The 22,442-nt window shown below is 43.5% G+C and overlaps 11 non-coding genes across 11 annotated transcripts; all 11 read left to right on the top strand.

The window, feature by feature from the left end:
• The first annotated feature begins 350 nt into the window (after positions 1 to 350).
• Positions 351 to 514, top strand: LOC146647457 (U1 spliceosomal RNA). The gene has a single exon (XR_014908657.1). It is a non-coding gene; the product is annotated as a U1 spliceosomal RNA (small nuclear RNA).
• An 848-nt stretch (positions 515 to 1,362) lies between these two features.
• LOC146647456 (U1 spliceosomal RNA) lies at positions 1,363 to 1,526 on the top strand. Its single transcript, XR_014908676.1, has one exon. It is a non-coding gene; the product is annotated as a U1 spliceosomal RNA (small nuclear RNA).
• An 858-nt stretch (positions 1,527 to 2,384) lies between these two features.
• LOC146647455 (U1 spliceosomal RNA) lies at positions 2,385 to 2,548 on the top strand. Its single transcript, XR_014908697.1, has one exon. It is a non-coding gene; the product is annotated as a U1 spliceosomal RNA (small nuclear RNA).
• Positions 2,549 to 3,351: 803 nt separating this feature from the next.
• Positions 3,352 to 3,515, top strand: LOC146647454 (U1 spliceosomal RNA). The gene has a single exon (XR_014908675.1). It is a non-coding gene; the product is annotated as a U1 spliceosomal RNA (small nuclear RNA).
• Positions 3,516 to 4,373: 858 nt separating this feature from the next.
• On the top strand, positions 4,374 to 4,537 carry LOC146647453 (U1 spliceosomal RNA). The gene has a single exon (XR_014908670.1). It is a non-coding gene; the product is annotated as a U1 spliceosomal RNA (small nuclear RNA).
• Positions 4,538 to 5,395: 858 nt separating this feature from the next.
• Positions 5,396 to 5,559, top strand: LOC146647452 (U1 spliceosomal RNA). Its single transcript, XR_014908692.1, has one exon. It is a non-coding gene; the product is annotated as a U1 spliceosomal RNA (small nuclear RNA).
• An 826-nt stretch (positions 5,560 to 6,385) lies between these two features.
• LOC146647451 (U1 spliceosomal RNA) lies at positions 6,386 to 6,549 on the top strand. The gene has a single exon (XR_014908683.1). It is a non-coding gene; the product is annotated as a U1 spliceosomal RNA (small nuclear RNA).
• An 848-nt stretch (positions 6,550 to 7,397) lies between these two features.
• LOC146647450 (U1 spliceosomal RNA) lies at positions 7,398 to 7,561 on the top strand. Its single transcript, XR_014908674.1, has one exon. It is a non-coding gene; the product is annotated as a U1 spliceosomal RNA (small nuclear RNA).
• Positions 7,562 to 8,419: 858 nt separating this feature from the next.
• On the top strand, positions 8,420 to 8,583 carry LOC146647449 (U1 spliceosomal RNA). The gene has a single exon (XR_014908672.1). It is a non-coding gene; the product is annotated as a U1 spliceosomal RNA (small nuclear RNA).
• Positions 8,584 to 9,411: 828 nt separating this feature from the next.
• Positions 9,412 to 9,575, top strand: LOC146647448 (U1 spliceosomal RNA). The gene has a single exon (XR_014908671.1). It is a non-coding gene; the product is annotated as a U1 spliceosomal RNA (small nuclear RNA).
• Positions 9,576 to 10,433: 858 nt separating this feature from the next.
• On the top strand, positions 10,434 to 10,597 carry LOC146647447 (U1 spliceosomal RNA). The gene has a single exon (XR_014908654.1). It is a non-coding gene; the product is annotated as a U1 spliceosomal RNA (small nuclear RNA).
• Positions 10,598 to 22,442: the final 11,845 nt, after the last annotated feature.

Below are 22,442 nucleotides of genomic sequence, written 5' to 3'. Positions count from 1 at the left end.
TAGAAACAAACAAACAAATGTACAAAAGATTTTCTCCTTCAATTCCTTCAAACAATGCTGTATGTAGCATTTCCAGCTGTTAGTATCATGGTTGCTAGGCAACCTGGGCATCGCAACGGAGGCTAGACCGTCACATTTCACAAGCCTCGCACTTCCGGCCTTAGCGGTCTTTAAGTACGCGGCCCTTGAGGATCGTTGAGGCTGCGTACTTTAAGGCTGCAGACCCTGAATTGGGATACAGCCGATGTGTCTGCTCTTCTCTCGGTGTGCCCTTTAAACTGTGTGTTAGGCACCATCAGCCAGAGTGCTGGATGTGGAAAGGGGACCCCTGTCTCCCACGCTGGCAACTCATACTTACCTGGCAGGGGAGATACCATGATCACGAAGGTGGTTCACCCAGGGCGAGGCTCAACCATTGCACTGCGGTTGTGCTGACCCCTGTGAATTCCCCAAATGCGGGAATCTCAACTGCATAATTTGTGGTAGTGGGGGACTGCGTTCGCGCTCTCCCCTCACTCTTGTGTCCAAAAGCAAAGATCCATGGCTGTATCCCAATTCAGGGTCTGCAGCCTTAAAGGCCGCATTTTAAGGCCGATTACGTCACCGTGAGGCGACAAAGGCTGTCCCAATTCGAAGGCTGCTCGAAATGCGGCCCTCAAATGCGTCCTTCATTTCCCTGAATTTTAAGGACGTGGCGGTGTAGACTTCGTGGCCCAACATATCCCAGAATGCATAGCGCCTCAGTGGGTGTGGATAATTTTGCCGAAAAAAAAACGGCGGACGAGGGGCAGCCGAAGAGTAAACTTTAAGTAAGTACTGAATATTATGGCACTTATTTATGTGCAAATGTTTAATAACGAAGAACATGAAAACATTACTGTTGGCCACATGTCGGCAAAGTTATGTGACATTAGTGACGTTTGTACTAACTTGATTTTAAAGCCTTTACTTTAAAAAAAATACGCCGTTCAATAGCTGACCTTAATCTTACAGAGAATGATCAAAGCTCATGTAGAAACAAACAAACAAATGTACAAAAGATTTTCTCCTTCAATTCCTTCAAACAATGCTGTATGTAGCGTTTCCAGCTGTTAGTATCATGGTTGCTAGGCAACCTGGGCATCGCAACGGAGGCTAGACCGTCACATTTCACAAGCCTCGCACTTCCGGCCTTAGCGGTCTTTAAGTACGCGGCCCTTGAGGATCGTTGAGGCTGCGTACTTTAAGGCTGCAGACCCTGAATTGGGATACAGCCGATGTGTCTGCTCTTCTCTCGGTGTGCCCTTTAAACTGTGTGTTAGGCACCATCAGCCAGAGTGCTGGATGTGGAAAGGGGACCCCTGTCTCCCACGCTGGCAACTCATACTTACCTGGCAGGGGAGATACCATGATCACGAAGGTTGTTCACCCAGGGCGAGGCTCAGCCATTGCACTGCGGTTGTGCTGACCCCTGTGAATTCCCCAAATGCGGGAATCTCAACTGCATAATTTGTGGTAGTGGGGGACTGCGTTCGCGCTCTCCCCTCACTCTTGTGTCCAAAAGCAAAGATCCATGGCTGTATCCCAATTCAGGGTCTGCAGCCTTAAAGGCCGCATTTTAAGGCCGATTACGTCACCGTGAGGCGACAAAGGCTGTCCCAATTCGAAGGCTGCTCGAAATGCGGCCCTCAAATGCGTCCTTCATTTCCCTGAATTTTAAGGACGTGGCGGTGTAGACTTCTCGGCCCAACATATCCCAGAATGCATAGCGCCTCAGTGGGTGTGGATAATTTTGCCGAAAAAAAAACGGCGGACGAGGGGCAGCCGAAGAGTAAACTTTAAGTAAGTACTGAATATTATGTCACTTATTTATGTGCAAATGTTTAATAACGAAGAACATGAAAACATTACTGTTGGCCACATGTCGGCAAAGTTATGTGACATTAGTGACGTTTGTACTAACTTGGTTTTAAAGCCTTTACTTTAAAAAAAATACGCCGTTCAATAGCTGACCTTAATCTTACAGAGAATGATCAAAGCTCATGTAGAAACAAACAAACAAATGTACAAAAGATTTTCTCCTTCAATTCCTTCAAACAATGCTGTATGTAGCATTTCCAGCTGTTAGTATCATGGTTGCTAGGCAACCTGGGCATCGCAACGGAGGCTAGACCGTCACATTTCACAAGCCTCGCACTTCCGGCCTTAGCGGTCTTTAAGTACGCGGCCCTTGAGGATCGTTGAGGCTGCGTACTTTAAGGCTGCAGACCCTGAATTGGGATACAGCCGATGTGTCTGCTCTTCTCTCGGTGTGCCCTTTGAACTGGCACAAAATGTGTGTTAGGCACCATCAGCCAGAGTGCTGGATGTGGAAAGGGGACCCCTGTCTCCCACGCTGGCAACTCATACTTACCTGGCAGGGGAGATACCATGATCACGAAGGTGGTTCACCCAGGGCGAGGCTCAACCATTGCACTGCGGTTGTGCTGACCCCTGTGAATTCCCCAAATGCGGGAATCTCAACTGCATAATTTGTGGTAGTGGGGGACTGCGTTCGCGCTCTCCCCTCACTCTTGTGTCCAAAAGCAAAGATCCATGGCTGTATCCCTTAAGGCCGATTGCGTCACCGTGAGGCGACAAAGGCTGTCCCAATTCGAAGGCTGCTCGAAATGCGTCCTTCATTTCCCTGAATTTTAAGGACGTGGCGGTGTAGACTTCGTGGCCCAACATATCCCAGAATGCATAGCGCCTCAGTGGGTGTGGATAATTTTGCCGAAAAAAAAACGGCGGACGAGGGGCAGCCGAAGAGTAAACTTTAAGTAAGTACTGAATATTATGTCACTTATTTATGTGCAAATGTTTAATAACGAAGAACATGAAAACATTACTGTTGGCCACATGTCGGCAAAGTTATGTGACATTAGTGACGTTTGTACTAACTTGGTTTTAAAGCCTTTACTTTAAAAAAAATACGCCGTTCAATAGCTGACCTTAATCTTACAGAGAATGATCAAAGCTCATGTAGAAACAAACAAACAAATGTACAAAAGATTTTCTCCTTCAATTCCTTCAAACAATGCTGTATGTAGCATTTCCAGCTGTTAGTATCATGGTTGCTAGGCAACCTGGGCATCGCAACGGAGGCTAGACCGTCACATTTCACAAGCCTCGCACTTCCGGCCTTAGCGGTCTTTAAGTACGCGGCCCTTGAGGATCGTTGAGGCTGCGTACTTTAAGGCTGCAGACCCTGAATTGGGATACAGCCGATGTGTCTGCTCTTCTCTCGGTGTGCCCTTTAAACTGTGTGTTAGGCACCATCAGCCAGAGTGCTGGATGTGGAAAGGGGACCCCTGTCTCCCACGCTGGCAACTCATACTTACCTGGCAGGGGAGATACCATGATCACGAAGGTTGTTCACCCAGGGCGAGGCTCAGCCATTGCACTGCGGTTGTGCTGACCCCTGTGAATTCCCCAAATGCGGGAATCTCAACTGCATAATTTGTGGTAGTGGGGGACTGCGTTCGCGCTCTCCCCTCACTCTTGTGTCCAAAAGCAAAGATCCATGGCTGTATCCCAATTCAGGGTCTGCAGCCTTAAAGGCCGCATTTTAAGGCCGATTGCGTCACCGTGAGGCGACAAAGGCTGTCCCAATTCGAAGGCTGCTCGAAATGCGGCCCTCAAATGCGTCCTTCATTTCCCTGAATTTTAAGGACGTGGCGGTGTAGACTTCGTGGCCCAACATATCCCAGAATGCATAGCGCCTCAGTGGGTGTGGATAATTTTGCCGAAAAAAAAACGGCGGACGAGGGGCAGCCGAAGAGTAAACTTTAAGTAAGTACTGAATATTATGTCACTTATTTATGTGCAAATGTTTAATAACGAAGAACATGAAAACATTACTGTTGGCCACATGTCGGCAAAGTTATGTGACATTAGTGACGTTTGTACTAACTTGGTTTTAAAGCCTTTACTTTAAAAAAAATACGCCGTTCAATAGCTGACCTTAATCTTACAGAGAATGATCAAAGCTCATGTAGAAACAAACAAACAAATGTACAAAAGATTTTCTCCTTCAATTCCTTCAAACAATGCTGTATGTAGCATTTCCAGCTGTTAGTATCATGGTTGCTAGGCAACCTGGGCATCGCAACGGAGGCTAGACCGTCACATTTCACAAGCCTCGCACTTCCGGCCTTAGCGGTCTTTAAGTACGCGGCCCTTGAGGATCGTTGAGGCTGCGTACTTTAAGGCTGCAGACCCTGAATTGGGATACAGCCGATGTGTCTGCTCTTCTCTCGGTGTGCCCTTTGAACTGGCACAAAATGTGTGTTAGGCACCATCAGCCAGAGTGCTGGATGTGGAAAGGGGACCCCTGTCTCCCACGCTGGCAACTCATACTTACCTGGCAGGGGAGATACCATGATCACGAAGGTGGTTCACCCAGGGCGAGGCTCAGCCATTGCACTGCGGTTGTGCTGACCCCTGTGAATTCCCCAAATGCGGGAATCTCAACTGCATAATTTGTGGTAGTGGGGGACTGCGTTCGCGCTCTCCCCTCACTCTTGTGTCCAAAAGCAAAGATCCATGGCTGTATCCCAATTCAGGGTCTGCAGCCTTAAAGGCCGCATTTTAAGGCCGATTACGTCACCGTGAGGCGACAAAGGCTGTCCCAATTCGAAGGCTGCTCGAAATGCGGCCCTCAAATGCGTCCTTCATTTCCCTGAATTTTAAGGACGTGGCGGTGTAGACTTCTCGGCCCAACATATCCCAGAATGCATAGCGCCTCAGTGGGTGTGGATAATTTTGCCGAAAAAAAAACGGCGGACGAGGGGCAGCCGAAGAGTAAACTTTAAGTAAGTACTGAATATTATGTCACTTATTTATGTGCAAATGTTTAATAACGAAGAACATGAAAACATTACTGTTGGCCACATGTCGGCAAAGTTATGTGACATTAGTGACGTTTGTACTAACTTGGTTTTAAAGCCTTTACTTTAAAAAAAATACGCCGTTCAATAGCTGACCTTAATCTTACAGAGAATGATCAAAGCTCATGTAGAAACAAACAAACAAATGTACAAAAGATTTTCTCCTTCAATTCCTTCAAACAATGCTGTATGTAGCGTTTCCAGCTGTTAGTATCATGGTTGCTAGGCAACCTGGGCATCGCAACGGAGGCTAGACCGTCACATTTCACAAGCCTCGCACTTCCGGCCTTAGCGGTCTTTAAGTACGCGGCCCTTGAGGATTGTTGAGGCTGCGTACTTTAAGGCTGCAGACCCTGAATTGGGATACAGCCGATGTGTCTGCTCTTCTCTCGGTGTGCCCTTTAAACTGGCACAAAATGTGTGTTAGGCACCATCAGCCAGAGTGCTGGATGTGGAAAGGGGACCCCTGTCTCCCACGCTGGCAACTCATACTTACCTGGCAGGGGAGATACCATGATCACGAAGGTGGTTCACCCAGGGCGAGGCTCAACCATTGCACTGCGGTTGTGCTGACCCCTGTGAATTCCCCAAATGCGGGAATCTCAACTGCATAATTTGTGGTAGTGGGGGACTGCGTTCGCGCTCTCCCCTCACTCTTGTGTCCAAAAGCAAAGATCCATGGCTGTATCCCTTAAGGCCGATTACGTCACCGTGAGGTGACAAAGGCTGTCCCAATTCGAAGGCTGCTCGAAATGCGGCCCTCAAATGCGTCCTTCATTTCCCTGAATTTTAAGGACGTGGCGGTGTAGACTTCGTGGCCCAACATATCCCAGAATGCATAGCGCCTCAGTGGGTGTGGATAATTTTGCCGAAAAAAAAACGGCGGACGAGGGGCAGCCGAAGAGTAAACTTTAAGTAAGTACTGAATATTATGTCACTTATTTATGTGCAAATGTTTAATAACGAAGAACATGAAAACATTACTGTTGGCCACATGTCGGCAAAGTTATGTGACATTAGTGACGTTTGTACTAACTTGGTTTTAAAGCCTTTACTTTAAAAAAAATACGCCGTTCAATAGCTGACCTTAATCTTACAGAGAATGATCAAAGCTCATGTAGAAACAAACAAACAAATGTACAAAAGATTTTCTCCTTCAATTCCTTCAAACAATGCTGTATGTAGCATTTCCAGCTGTTAGTATCATGGTTGCTAGGCAACCTGGGCATCGCAACGGAGGCTAGACCGTCACATTTCACAAGCCTCGCACTTCCGGCCTTAGCGGTCTTTAAGTACGCGGCCCTTGAGGATCGTTGAGGCTGCGTACTTTAAGGCTGCAGACCCTGAATTGGGATACAGCCGATGTGTCTGCTCTTCTCTCGGTGTGCCCTTTGAACTGGCACAAAATGTGTGTTAGGCACCATCAGCCAGAGTGCTGGATGTGGAAAGGGGACCCCTGTCTCCCACGCTGGCAACTCATACTTACCTGGCAGGGGAGATACCATGATCACGAAGGTGGTTCACCCAGGGCGAGGCTCAACCATTGCACTGCGGTTGTGCTGACCCCTGTGAATTCCCCAAATGCGGGAATCTCAACTGCATAATTTGTGGTAGTGGGGGACTGCGTTCGCGCTCTCCCCTCACTCTTGTGTCCAAAAGCAAAGATCCATGGCTGTATCCCAATTCAGGGTCTGCAGCCTTAAAGGCCGCATTTTAAGGCCGATTACGTCACCGTGAGGCGACAAAGGCTGTCCCAATTCGAAGGCTGCTCGAAATGCGGCCCTCAAATGCGTCCTTCATTTCCCTGAATTTTAAGGACGTGGCGGTGTAGACTTCGTGGCCCAACATATCCCAGAATGCATAGCGCCTCAGTGGGTGTGGATAATTTTGCCGAAAAAAAAACGGCGGACGAGGGGCAGCCGAAGAGTAAACTTTAAGTAAGTACTGAATATTATGGCACTTATTTATGTGCAAATGTTTAATAACGAAGAACATGAAAACATTACTGTTGGCCACATGTCGGCAAAGTTATGTGACATTAGTGACGTTTGTACTAACTTGATTTTAAAGCCTTTACTTTAAAAAAAATACGCCGTTCAATAGCTGACCTTAATCTTACAGAGAATGATCAAAGCTCATGTAGAAACAAACAAACAAATGTACAAAAGATTTTCTCCTTCAATTCCTTCAAACAATGCTGTATGTAGCATTTCCAGCTGTTAGTATCATGGTTGCTAGGCAACCTGGGCATCGCAACGGAGGCTAGACCGTCACATTTCACAAGCCTCGCACTTCCGGCCTTAGCGGTCTTTAAGTACGCGGCCCTTGAGGATCGTTGAGGCTGCGTACTTTAAGGCTGCAGACCCTGAATTGGGATACAGCCGATGTGTCTGCTCTTCTCTCGGTGTGCCCTTTAAACTGTGTGTTAGGCACCATCAGCCAGAGTGCTGGATGTGGAAAGGGGACCCCTGTCTCCCACGCTGGCAACTCATACTTACCTGGCAGGGGAGATACCATGATCACGAAGGTTGTTCACCCAGGGCGAGGCTCAGCCATTGCACTGCGGTTGTGCTGACCCCTGTGAATTCCCCAAATGCGGGAATCTCAACTGCATAATTTGTGGTAGTGGGGGACTGCGTTCGCGCTCTCCCCTCACTCTTGTGTCCAAAAGCAAAGATCCATGGCTGTATCCCAATTCAGGGTCTGCAGCCTTAAAGGCCGCATTTTAAGGCCGATTACGTCACCGTGAGGCGACAAAGGCTGTCCCAATTCGAAGGCTGCTCGAAATGCGGCCCTCAAATGCGTCCTTCATTTCCCTGAATTTTAAGGACGTGGCGGTGTAGACTTCTCGGCCCAACATATCCCAGAATGCATAGCGCCTCAGTGGGTGTGGATAATTTTGCCGAAAAAAAAACGGCGGACGAGGGGCAGCCGAAGAGTAAACTTTAAGTAAGTACTGAATATTATGTCACTTATTTATGTGCAAATGTTTAATAACGAAGAACATGAAAACATTACTGTTGGCCACATGTCGGCAAAGTTATGTGACATTAGTGACGTTTGTACTAACTTGGTTTTAAAGCCTTTACTTTAAAAAAAATACGCCGTTCAATAGCTGACCTTAATCTTACAGAGAATGATCAAAGCTCATGTAGAAACAAACAAACAAATGTACAAAAGATTTTCTCCTTCAATTCCTTCAAACAATGCTGTATGTAGCGTTTCCAGCTGTTAGTATCATGGTTGCTAGGCAACCTGGGCATCGCAACGGAGGCTAGACCGTCACATTTCACAAGCCTCGCACTTCCGGCCTTAGCGGTCTTTAAGTACGCGGCCCTTGAGGATTGTTGAGGCTGCGTACTTTAAGGCTGCAGACCCTGAATTGGGATACAGCCGATGTGTCTGCTCTTCTCTCGGTGTGCCCTTTAAACTGGCACAAAATGTGTGTTAGGCACCATCAGCCAGAGTGCTGGATGTGGAAAGGGGACCCCTGTCTCCCACGCTGGCAACTCATACTTACCTGGCAGGGGAGATACCATGATCACGAAGGTGGTTCACCCAGGGCGAGGCTCAACCATTGCACTGCGGTTGTGCTGACCCCTGTGAATTCCCCAAATGCGGGAATCTCAACTGCATAATTTGTGGTAGTGGGGGACTGCGTTCGCGCTCTCCCCTCACTCTTGTGTCCAAAAGCAAAGATCCATGGCTGTATCCCTTAAGGCCGATTACGTCACCGTGAGGCGACAAAGGCTGTCCCAATTCGAAGGCTGCTCGAAATGCGGCCCTCAAATGCGTCCTTCATTTCCCTGAATTTTAAGGACGTGGCGGTGTAGACTTCGCGGCCCAACATATCCCAGAATGCATAGCGCCGCAGTGGGTGTGGATAATTTTGCCGAAAAAAAAAACGGCGGACGAGGGGCAGCCGAAGAGTAAACTTTAAGTAAGTACTGAATATTATGTCACTTATTTATGTGCAAATGTTTAATAACGAAGAACATGAAAACATTACTGTTGGCCACATGTCGGCAAAGTTATGTGACATTAGTGACGTTTGTACTAACTTGGTTTTAAAGCCTTTACTTTAAAAAAAAATACGCCGTTCAATAGCTGACCTTAATCTTACAGAGAATGATCAAAGCTCATGTAGAAACAAACAAACAAATGAACAAAAGATTTTCTCCTTCAATTCCTTCAAACAATGCTGTATGTAGCGTTTCCAGCTGTTAGTATCATGGTTGCTAGGCAACCTGGGCATCGCAACGGAGGCTAGACCGTCACATTTCACAAGCCTCGCACTTCCGGCCTTAGCGGTCTTTAAGTACGCGGCCCTTGAGGATCGTTGAGGCTGCGTACTTTAAGGCTGCAGACCCTGAATTGGGATACAGCCGATGTGTCTGCTCTTCTCTCGGTGTGCCCTTTAAACTGGCACAAAATGTGTGTTAGGCACCATCAGCCAGAGTGCTGGATGTGGAAAGGGGACCCCTGTCTCCCACGCTGGCAACTCATACTTACCTGGCAGGGGAGATACCATGATCACGAAGGTTGTTCACCCAGGGCGAGGCTCAACCATTGCACTGCGGTTGTGCTGACCCCTGTGAATTCCCCAAATGCGGGAATCTCAACTGCATAATTTGTGGTAGTGGGGGACTGCGTTCGCGCTCTCCCCTCACTCTTGTGTCCAAAAGCAAAGATCCATGGCTGTATCCCAATTCAGGGTCTGCAGCCTTAAAGGCCGCATTTTAAGGCCGATTACGTCACCGTGAGGCGACAAAGGCTGTCCCAATTCGAAGGCTGCTCGAAATGCGGCCCTCAAATGCGTCCTTCATTTCCCTGAATTTTAAGGACGTGGCGGTGTAGACTTCTCGGCCCAACATATCCCAGAATGCATAGCGCCTCAGTGGGTGTGGATAATTTTGCCGAAAAAAAAACGGCGGACGAGGGGCAGCCGAAGAGTAAACTTTAAGTAAGTACTGAATATTATGTCACTTATTTATGTGCAAATGTTTAATAACGAAGAACATGAAAACATTACTGTTGGCCACATGTCGGCAAAGTTATGTGACATTAGTGACGTTTGTACTAACTTGGTTTTAAAGCCTTTACTTTAAAAAAAATACGCCGTTCAATAGCTGACCTTAATCTTACAGAGAATGATCAAAGCTCATGTAGAAACAAACAAACAAATGTACAAAAGATTTTCTCCTTCAATTCCTTCAAACAATGCTGTATGTAGCGTTTCCAGCTGTTAGTATCATGGTTGCTAGGCAACCTGGGCATCGCAACGGAGGCTAGACCGTCACATTTCACAAGCCTCGCACTTCCGGCCTTAGCGGTCTTTAAGTACGCGGCCCTTGAGGATCGTTGAGGCTGCGTACTTTAAGGCTGCAGACCCTGAATTGGGATACAGCCGATGTGTCTGCTCTTCTCTCGGTGTGCCCTTTAAACTGGCACAAAATGTGTGTTAGGCACCATCAGCCAGAGTGCTGGATGTGGAAAGGGGACCCCTGTCTCCCACGCTGGCAACTCATACTTACCTGGCAGGGGAGATACCATGATCACGAAGGTGGTTCACCCAGGGCGAGGCTCAACCATTGCACTGCGGTTGTGCTGACCCCTGTGAATTCCCCAAATGCGGGAATCTCAACTGCATAATTTGTGGTAGTGGGGGACTGCGTTCGCGCTCTCCCCTCACTCTTGTGTCCAAAAGCAAGATCCATGATACTTACCTGGCAGGGGAGATACCATGATCACCAAGGTGGAGAACATCAAAATGACACCGTTATCCGGTAGAGAGACCAAAGCTGTGACAGTGATTATGCACTCTGAATACGTGAGAATGGAAGACATTAAGACCTGGTTGTCTTTCAAATGTATGGTGAAGAGAGGTTTGGAGTTAAAAGATGAAGACGGAATTAGAACTGGAGCATATCGTTTCTACGTCCACCTGCAGAGAGATGAGACCTCGGGTGATTTGATCCACCTGCCCCCAATTATCCAATTGGTAGCAATCAGAGGATATGTTTTCTACCCGAGGCAACCGAAGACATGCCGCAAATGTGGCGGTAATGACCATTTACCTGCAGAGTGTGAGAATGTAGTCTGCAAAAACTGTAAAAGTGAAGAGCACACTACAATTGAATGTCCTGTTCCGCGGAAATGTAACCTTTGTGGGGGTGATGGACATACTTTTAGGGCATGCCCCCAATCCTACGCAAATAAAGTGAAAAAACCTCATTAACAACTAATTGAGGAGATGCCAGTCTTAATTGGAGGAAGTCTGCCAGCTGTTGAAGAGGTAATTAACAATCAAGTCAACGAGTTCCAGCAAGAAGAAGTTGAGGACCAAACGACCTTCAGCTGGGGTGGGGAACAAGTTGAAGTGCCCCCCCCCCCCCCTCCTCCCAAGTGATCACCAGCGAGGATGTAGTGACGGAGGAGAAGAAAGTATCTCAAATAGATACGGAGCCTAAGACACAGGACGAGGTCCAGGAGGAGATGACCGTGCCTTCGGGTACTCATACCACTTCACAGCCATCGACATCCCAAGAGTGCAGAGACATGCTTGACTACATGTTTTCTGAGATTTCAACGTTACAATCAAACAAAACTATCACTTTGGAAGAAGAAGGTTTTTCATTACCACCTTGTGACATTGAAGATAACATAACTATTTTTTCTGAATTGCTACCACAAGTAAATGTAAGTGTAGCACCGACATCACAAAAACGACAGATAAACACTTCAACGGAATCGTCTACAGGGATTTTGGAATCAGAAAGTGGGGACCAAATAGACTCCTCGTCAATACCCGTACTGGAAGAACAAAGACTGATATCTACTCAGGGAGTTGTTCGTGAAAGTCAACAGGAAGGTAATGACGTGAGCGCCCCCTTTACGGCATGGCTCCCACGGAAAAAGAAAAAGGTAAAAACATAGTAAGAGACTTTATTAATAAAGCCAGAGAGTAAAAGATTCCCCCTATTTAGTACAAACATAAACTCCTTCTATGTATCGACAATCAACACAAGGGGGTTGAACGATGCAGTGAAGTGTCAATCCGTCTTTAACGTGTTACACGAAACAGGTGGGGACATTTGTCTTCTACAAGAATGTGCCCTTCCCTTTATGGACAATTATACAAAGTTCACAAATCGATGGACATATGGCCAATCTCTTTGGTCAGGGGATAATCAAAATCAGATGTCTGGTATAGGTATTTTGATCAACAATAAAACAGTTAAGATAGAAAAAGTGGAGGTTGTGGTGGACGGAAGAGCTTTATGTATGGATGTAGAAATAAACAGGAGTAAAATCAGGATTATTAACGTCTACGGACACACAGATTCGAGAGAACGGGCAGCATTATTTCAACTGTTACAACCATTTCTTTGTAATAGAAGACAGGTAATATTGGGTGGGGATTTTAACTGTACACCGGAAATAAGTGGAATCCAGGGTGTGGCCCCAACAGTGAAGAAAGATTCAAGTACTTGTGCTTTAGACAACCTAATTAAAGACGGTAAATTAAAAGACGTGTTCAGAGTTCTTAACCCGTCAGACCCTGGATACACCTGGTCTAATAATAAGTCCTCTTCACGGATTGACTTTCTGTTTGCCAGTGAAAGCTTAATACCCCTATCATGTAAAGTGGAACCAGTACCTTTTTCTGATCACCATAAGGTAATGTGTGGATTCAGGATTCAAACTTCCTTTCAGTCGGCCCCAGGCCCATGGAAACTAAACCTGAATCTTTTGAAAGACGGTAAAGTGACGGGAAGATATAAACTTAAATTACAGCAATGGGTCTCCCTACAACCACTATATGAATCTGTAGAGGAATGGTGGGAGAGTATAAAGATTAGGACCCAAGTATTTTTTAGTCTTGAAGGGAAAAGGCAGGCAAAGAGGAGGCGACAATGGTTATTGAGAAAGCAAGCAAAATTACAAAGGTTCTATAACCTTCTGAATTTGGGCTTTGATGTTAGCGAAGAGATTACGAATCTGAAAAAAGAAATGATGGTTTCTTTAAACGAGAAAAGCAAGGGAGTATTAATACGGAGTAGAGTAAAACATGTGGAAGAAAATGAAAAATGCACGAGATACTTCTTTAAAAAATTGTATAAAGCTAAGCCCGCAATTGACACCCTTATAAATGAAGAAGGGAAAGAAGTGAAAAGCACTCAAGAAATTTTAAAGGTAGTACATTCCTTTTACACCAATTTGTACAAAGAACAAAGTATTGATGAGGAGACTGTAGAATCCTTTATCTCTAAGTTAACACAAAAATTAGACCCAGAAGATAGTATAATTTTAGACGAAAATATAACATTAGAGGAAATCACAAGAGCCATGGAAAGTATGCAAGATAATAAGTCACCAGGTATGGACGGCTTACCTAAGGAATACTACCAGGCCTTTTGGGAACAACTTAGCCCCTCGTTGTGTAAGGTTTTACAAAGAAGCGTGGGATAAAGGCGTATGGTCAACGTCCATGAATACCGGAGTGATTTCCCTACTATGGAAAAAGGGTACCAAAAAAAATTTGAGAAACTGGAGACCACTGACATTGTTAGGGGTAGATATTAAGATTTTATCTAAAGCCCTTTTTTTCCGTCTACAAACAGTAGTATCTAAGTTAGTTGGAACGGAACAAACATGTGGGATACAAGGTCGTAAAATGACAGATAGTCTAGCGATTATAAGGGACAGTTACCTCTATAGTTTAGAGTGGAACATCCCCCTTTGTATGTTAGGTCTGGATCTAGAAAAGGCCTTTGACAACGTCAGTCACGCCTTTCTGATGAAAGTTCTTGATAGTTTAGGATTTGGGGAAGGTTTTAGGAGATGGGTCCAGGTGTTATATACTGGATGTAGTAGTGTTGTCGTTGTGAATGGGGTACAGACCGCTACGGTCCCAGTGAAATCTGGAGTAAGACAGGGATGTCCCTTGTCCCCTATTTTGTTTATATTGGTGATGGAGCCACTGGCATGCGCACTAAGAGCTAATGATCTAATTAAGGGGCTGATCCCACCGGGTAGCGGAGGGTTGGAAATAAAATTCTCCATGTATATGGACGATATAACTCTGCTGCTTACAGACAATAAGTCGATTGAAGCAAGTTTGGCAGTTTGTGAAGCTTTTACAAAAGCCTCAGGGATGAAAATTAATAAAGAGAAGAGTGAGGTGATTTACTTTAAGTGGTGGGAGATTAAAGAAAATGGGGATTGCAAGAAAAAACCAGAAACGTTGAAAATTTTAGGGGTGGAAATAGGAGAAAATATGAGAATTAAGTGTAGCCGAGTGGTAAATTAATAATAATATTTTCCATTTCAGTTAACCAAATATCCATTTAAGGTTCAAAAAGGGGTCTTAAAATGTTGTTTCTTTGTTTCCATGTATGGTAAGACAAGAATGTTATTGGGTAATTTAATGTTATTGCTGGTGCTATTTCTTTGGTTATCTGCATGTTGTGTGCACTTGAAGCTGTTAATTTTATAGGTTAGTGTAGTTGCATATTGTGGTCACGGGGGGGGGGGGGGGGGGGGGGGGGGGGGGGGCAGTGCTTAAGGGTTAACTGCAGTTTTCCAAAAAAAAACTTAACAAGAAATGAGTCTTGGGACTTCCTGTTTACTTTTCTTTTTGTTGTGGATGTGGAACGGGAATGTTGTGAAGGAGTTAAATTGTTGGTAAGGAATTGTTAAATATGCACATAACTCATTGAAACATATTGTTATAATTGTAGTGCAGTGGCAAAACGTCAGTATTTTAACAAGATGATGTATTTCTTAAATGTATGATGCAAAGGACCTGTATGTGCAGCGTGGAGCGGCCATTTTCTCCATGCAAGGGATAAGCTGCGAGATCATCTGTGTGCTCCAGTATTGCAAGTGAGCTGAGATTTCTGTGGAATGTAAGTGTTTATAAACATGTATGTAACCCTTCCACATTTTTTTAAAGGAGCCTTGTGTGATTTAGTTCTTTGTATTTTGTTCTGCACAGACAGAGGCCACTGCCGTATTTTTGTATTTTGTATTTCATTTCATTTCTTTTATTCCTCGTATTGTAGTGGCGCATCTTTGTTTAATAGGTCATTCTGTTACGTTGCCACGTTACCTCTCGTGCTGTAGGTGTTCAGTACAAGTCCATATGGCCGCTGTTTGACAAAAGTAAAGGTCAAAGGACATTTTTTTTTGTTTATCCAGTCGTCATTGACAATAAAACTGCACATTAAGAACCCCAGTAATTGTGTCCTGCGTGGCTAACCATTTCCCAGGCTACATAAGAATTGGAATTCAAAATTACAAAAAATACAAGGGAAACTGTTGAACTGGAAAGATAGGGAACTCTCCTTTATAGGTAAGGTTCTGGTAATAAAAGCTGGAGTAATAGCTTCTATAGCCTTTTTGGCAACGACGTTGCCAATCCCTTATGAAATATTAACTTCACTGAGGAAGGCGATGTTTCATTTCTTTTGGGGAGGTCAACATGAGAGAGCAAAGAGGGAAGTTATGTACAAACCAGTAGGGAAAGGGGGGAGAGCAGTACCAGAATTAGAGTCCAAGTGCAATGCGATGTTTATCACCCCAATTCTTAAGGCATGTTTTAGTGATCCTAAAGATAAACTTTGGCCATACTTTACTAGGTTTTGGGTGGGTCGGAAAGTTTTGCAGGCGTGGGGTGTGCGCCCCCCCCTTAACGTGCCCTTTTCTGAACAATATCCTGTAATCTACAAGGTAGTGTTTAGTTTGCTGAAACGTATTCCGACTAGGATAACCCTTCAGGAGATAACGCGCGCAACTATAGAGGAGACATTGTTTCCAACAGGTAGCATGTCACCGATAGGAAAATTGCGTGAAACCCACACTAAAATGGCTTGGGGTAATGTAAATAACAAATGCCTGCTAAATCCTCATAAAGACTTAGAGTGGCAAGCTGTTCAAGAATGTTTGCCGACAAGAGCCTTTTTGAAAAAAAGGGAGTGCACGAGGAGTGCACAATGCCCAAGAAAGAGGTGTGGGGGTGACGAAACGATTAAACATATATTTTGGGAATGTTTCTTCGCACAAAAAGTGTGGGGCCTATTAAAACAGTGGTTGAATGAGTTAAGTAAAGAAGAGTTGACATATGAACTTATAATGTATGGGTTTTTTCAAAAAACTTGGGAGAAAAGGGAAACGTGTTGGTGGATAATGGTGAATTGTGTTAAAGATGCTCTGTGGAGAGCGAGAAACATTTGTGTATTTAAAAAATATGAAATATCTGAAAGAGTTGTAATCAATAGTATGGTTTGTTTGTTAAAGGATTACATTATGAGAATCTCAGTTGGGGATAGCGAAGAAGACAAAAGAAAGATCTGGAAAGTACCAAGGAAGTATTTGAATATTTGTATGTAGGAAAATGTGAGAGTATTAGTTGTTGTTTACTTGACTTTTTTTGTGGGGGGTTTTTCCCTTTGTGGGTTTCCCCATTTTGGGTTTTTGATTTCAGAGTCTTGGTTGCTTATTTGTTTTAATTCTTTATGAATGAACTGATGTAATTTTGATTTTGAACAATAAAACTCTTTGAAAATTGAAATTGGTTCATTCAATGGAGATGGTTCGCCCCCATGATGATGACAACATCTGATGCTACTGTTAGCATGGCAGGTTCCAGGCGGAACGCTGTACGTTTTGAGCTACAAGAGGTTTGTGAAATGGATCGATTGCAGTTTAGGACTGTTATTCAGAAGGAACTGGGTTTTTCACCTAACCAGTTGGATTACATTTTTGGCTTGCCTGGAAGAAGAATTTATGAAGTGATTTTTACCACGACAACTTTGTATGAGTCTTGTATTAACATCTTCAATAGAAAGAGACAATCCAGCCCCCAGCTGGCTCATATCGAGATGACTCCACTATCAGGCAGAGAGCCTAAAGCAGTGACTAAAGCAGTATGCATTCAGAGTATGTGAGAGTCGAAGATATTAAAACATGGCTGTCCTTTAAATGTTCGGTGTTAAGAGGATTGGATTTAAAAGACGAAGATGGGATTCGAACTGGAGCATATCGCTTCTATGTACATCTGAAAAGAGATGAGAACTCTGGAGAACTGATGCAATTAGAGGATATGTGTGTGGTTCTAATGACCATCTGGCCATGGAGTGTGTCAACGTGGTTTGTAGGAACTGTAAAAGTGGTGAACATATTATAAAAGATTGCCCTTACCCAAAAAAATTGTAATTTATGTGGGAAAGAAGATCATACCTTTAGGTCATGCCCACAGTCTTATGCAAATTGGTTGAGAATGCCCCAGGTTCAGCAAGCAGAAGAAACTCCAGTGGTAACAGGGAATTCTGCACCAACGAATGCGGATAGAGGTTACAATCAAAGTAATGAACCTCAGCTGGAAGCCGTTGGGAACCAAACGGGGGGCTGACCAGGACGGTGAAACAGCTGGGAGCTCATCTTGTCAAGCAGGAAATGTTAGAGAGTCCAATAGAATTGAAACTATTCAGGAAGAGATGGAAGTTTTTCTAAGAACCCCAGACCTCGCGCTTCCTTCAACATCGAAAGAGTGTAGAGATTTGTTGGACTATATGGACCCTCCTATGGAGGGAAACAAAACATGCTGTAAAGCTTGACGAAGATTTTCTTCCTCTACCTGTGCATGCAAGCAAAGACAAGCCCCCCCCCCCTTCCCCCAGAACTTCTAATACAACCTGGGTCTAATGATGTGTCAAGTTCACTCAAACGACAAATAAATACGTCAACGGAATCTTCAACCGGAGAGGTGGATTTGGATGGTACGAGTCACCCCACCCCCTCACCAGTACCCCAGTTTGAGGAGCAAGTTTCGAAAGTCACCCAGGAAACTACCCAGATAACCAAAGTGAGGGATAAAGTAGGGAAAGTAACATCAGCGGTTTGGTTAGTATCCAAAAAGAAGAAGAAGAAAAAGGCAAAGGTCCAGCAGAATTAACATTTCTCCTTTAGGGGTCAATGAACACACTTCAAGTAACTACTATAAATACGAGAGGGCTGAATGACGTTGTGAAATGTCAGTCAGTCTTTAACTTGTTACATGAAGCTGGTAGTGACATTTTTTTACTTCAGGAGTGTGCAATATCCTACATGGACAACTATGCAAAGTTTGAGAAACGATGGGTATATGGGCAATCTGTTTGGTCAGGGGATAACCAAAACCGTTTTTCTGGAGTGGGGGTGTTATTTAATAATAGAACCTTTAATATAGAAAATGTGGAGACTGTGGTGGATGGGAGAGTGTTACTTGTTGATGTGGAAAGATGTGGGGTCAAATTTAGGATTATCAATGTTTATGGATATACTGACAAAAAAGAACGAACTGCACTTTTTCAAACTTTGCAACCCTTTCTTTGTAGTAGAAGAAATATAGTAATGAGGGGGTTAATTGTACCTTCGAAAAAAGAGCTAGACGGAGTGAGAACCCTGTGGATAGAGGGGATGGGAGCTCCTGTGTGTTAGAAAATTTAATTATTGATGGTAATTTGAATGATGTTTATAAGTCACTTAATTTAAAAGACCCAGGATATACTTGGTCCAATGGGAAATCCTTTTCCCGAATTGATTTTTTTGTTCGTATCAAAAGCTCTGAATCCTATTTCTTGTGAGGTGGAGCTAGTGCCTTTTTGAGATCATCATAGGTTAAAAGGTACTTTTGAAGTGCAGTCCTTTTTTAACCCGGTTTCGGGACCATGGAAGTTAAATATAAATTTATTAAAAAATAAAAAAGTGGTTGGGAAATATAAAATTAAGTTACAACAATGGTTTTCTCTCCAACCTTTATATGAGTCTGTGGGTGAGTGGTGGGAGAGCATTAAAGCTAGGCCTTTTTTTGTTTGCAGGGGAAGAATTTGGCAAAAGGGAGGAAGCAATGGGAAAGAAGAAAACAGGCTCGTTTGCAAAGATATTATAACCTTCTTGTTTTGGGTTTTGATGTGGGTGAGGAGATCACGAGATTAAAAAAAGAGATGATGGTGTGTCTGAATGAGAAAAGCAAAGGGGTATTAATAAGGAGTAAAGCATTTTGAAGAAAACGAAAAATGTACAAGGTATTTCTTTAAGAAATTGCATAAATCCAGACTAATTATTGATTGTTTGAGGGATGATGAAGGGAAGGAAGTGGAAAGCACAAGAAATTCTTGAACTGACTCATTCCTTTTACAACAATTTATATAAAGAACAAGGTATTGATGAAGAAATAGCAACATTCTTTCTTTCAAAGTTATCATAAACATTAGATTCGGCTGATAGTATTTTGTTAGAAGAAGATGTAACTGTAGAGGAAATTACAAGAGCAATGCTAAGTATGCAAAATAATAAGGCACCAGGACTGGATGGTTTGCCTAAAGAGTACTATTTTACCTTTTGGGAACAGCTTAGCTCCTCTTTGCTTTTAGTTTACAAAGAATCTTGGGACAAAAAGGTATTACCGTTGTCTATGAATAAAGAGATGATTTCGCTGTTGTGGAAGAAGGGCTCAAAAAAAGATTTAAGAAATTGGAGACCCCTAACACTGTTAGGTGTGGACATAAAAATTTTAACAAAAGCCTTATTTTTCCGGTTGCAGGCGGTTGTACCTAAACTTATTGGTGTAGAGCAAACATGTGGGATATTGGGACGGAAGATGACAGACAGCTTGGCTATTATAAGAGATAGTTATTTTTATAGCCAGGAGCAGAATATTCCCCTTTGCGTTTTAGGAATTGATCTAGAAAAAGCTTTTGATAATGTTAATCACATGTTTTTGATGAAGGTTCTTGAAATTTTGGGTTTTGGGGAAGGTTTCAGGAGATGGATTCATGTGTTATATAGTAGCTATAGTAGTGTGGTTGTTGTTAATGGAATGTTTACTGATCCAGTTGCGATCAAGTCGGGGGTACGTCAGGGATGTCCGTTGTCCCCTATTCTGTTTATATTGGTAATGGAGTCACTTGCATGTGCTTTAAGACTGGATAATTCAATTACAGGGTTAATCCCCCTAGGTAGTGGGGGGAAGAAAATAAAATTCACTATGTACATGGACGATACAACTTTGGTACTCACAGATAATATGTCGATAGACAGAAGTCTGTTGGTTTGTGAAACCTTTGTGGCAGCTTCTGGAATGAAAATTAATAAAAGTAAGAGCAAAGTTATTTATTTTAACTGGCGTGAGACTAAAGAAAATTGGGGATTGACCGAAAAATTTGAAACAATAAAAATTTTAGGGGTGGAAATTGGAATGGATATGCAATTTAAGAATTGGAATATGAAACTACCCAAAATACAGGGGAAGCTGTTGGGATGGAAAGACAGAGAGCTTTCCTTTGTAGGCAAAGTTCTGGTGTTGAAAGCCGAAGTAATCGTGTCTTTAGCTTGTTTAGCAACTATATTGCCAATTCCTTATACAATGTTGGCCTCCCTGCGGAAGGCCATGTTTCGCTTCCTTTGGGGAAGCCAACATGAAAGATTGAAGAGAGACATTATGTATAGACCAATAAAAATGGGGGGAAGAGCTGTTCCAGAGATTGCATCTAAACTTAATGCAATGTTTATTACTCCAGTCCTTAAGGCTTGTTTTAGTGACTTTAATGATTTGATCTGGCCATATTTTACAAGATTTTGGATTGGACAGAGAGTTTTGAAGGCACGGGGCAGGAGATGCCCCCTTAGTACCCCCCTTTCTGAACAATATTCTGTTGTCTACGACATAGTGATAAAATCATTAAAGTGTTTTTCATCTCAAATCATGCCCCAGGCTATAACCAGGACTAATATAGAAGAACTATTATTCCCAACAGATAGAATGACTCCAGTAGGGAAACTTCCAGAAAACCTCTGTAAAATGGCATGGCTTAACGTTAATAATAAGCTTTTGTTAAATCTTCATAAAGACTTAGCTTGGCAGGCAGTTTTGGAATGCTTACCTACAAGAGCCTTTTTGAAAGCAAGAGCGTGCACGAAGAGTGCACAGTGCCCAAGGTTGAGATGTGGAAATGACGAGACGGTTAAGCATTTGTTTTGGGAATGTCCTTTTGCTAAGAAGGTATGGTGTTTATTACGACACCGGTTGAAAGAGTTATATAAAGGAGACCTAACATATGAATGTATAATGTATGGGATTTTGAAAGGTAAGGGGGGGGGGGGGGGAGGAAGATCGTTGGTGGATAATTGTGAATTGTGTTAAAGATGCATTATGGAGAGCGAGAAATATTTGCCTTTTTAAAAAATATGAAATTCCTGCACGAGTTGTGGTAAATGGTGCCTTTAATTTGTTGAATGATTATTTTCTAAGAGAAAATATCCCTTTGAAGAAGGGAGTATAAAAATACATGGTTGTTTAGTTGAAAAAATTAGAATATGGGACCCCTTATGGAAATCTTTAATTTTTTTTTTTAAGGTTTAATTTTATTTTTTCTTTTATTCTTCATTGGAGAGTTTGTGGTTTGTTTTTTTTTGGGGGGGGGGGGTTTAGTCTTGTTTCTGTTCAAAGTTAAGAATTTGTAGTGGTTTTTGTGTTATGAACAATAAAAAATTTTGAAAATTGAAAAAAAATTGATTGGTTCACCCAGACCCACCATGGCGACAACGACTGCTAACATGACAGGTTCCAGGAGGATTGCTGTGCGTTTTGAGATTGCGAAATGGACCGACAACAGTTCAGCAGGATTGTTATCCAGAAAGAGTTGGGATTCTCGCCGACGCAGATCGACTATATCTTTGGCTTGCCGGGAAAGAAAAGTTACGAGGTGATTTTTGCCACCAGTACCTTCTACGAATCATGTCTGGATAAGTTTAATAGACTCAGGCAAACTAGGCCTCAGCTGGAGAACATCAAAATGACACCGTTATCGGGTAGAGAGCCCAAAGCTGTGACAGTCATTATGCACTCTGAATATGTGAGAGTGGAAGACATTAAGACCTGGTTGTCTTTCAAATGTATGGTGAAGAGAGGTTTGGACTTAAACGACGAAGATGGAATTAGAACTGGAGCATATCGTTTTTACATCCACCTGCATAGAGATGAGACCTCTGGTGATTTGATCCATCTGCCCCCAACTATCCAATTGGGGGCAATCAGAGGATATGTTTTCTACCCAGGGCAACCAAAAACATGCCGTAAATGTGGCGTTAATGACCATTTAGCCACAGAGTGTGAAAATGTAGTCTGCAAAAACTGTAAAAGTGAAGAGCACACTACAAGTGACTGTCCTTTCCCGCGGAAATGTAATCTTTGTGGGGGTGAAGGACATACCTTTAGGGCATGCCCCCAATCCTACGCAAATAAAGTGAAAAGACCTCATCAACAGCAATTAGAGGAGATGCCAAGTTTAATTGGAGGAAGTCTGCCAGCTGTTGAAAATGTCATTAACAATCAAGTCAACGAGTTCCAGCAGGAAGAGGTTGAGGATCAAACGACCTTCAGCTGGGGTGGGGAACAAGCTGAAGTGCCCCCCTCCCAAATGATTACCAATGAGGACTTAACGACGGAGGAGAAGGAAGTATTTCAAATAGAAATGGAGCCTAAGACACAGG

Source organism: Rhamphochromis longiceps, linkage group LG18 (assembly GCF_057381845.1).
Source record: "Rhamphochromis longiceps isolate RC_006_pf linkage group LG18, R_longiceps_female_GT1.1, whole genome shotgun sequence".
NCBI lineage: Eukaryota > Metazoa > Chordata > Actinopteri > Cichliformes > Cichlidae > Rhamphochromis > Rhamphochromis longiceps.
The sequence above is the reverse complement of the archived record's forward strand: the minus strand, read 5'-3'. Positions and strand labels throughout refer to the sequence as shown.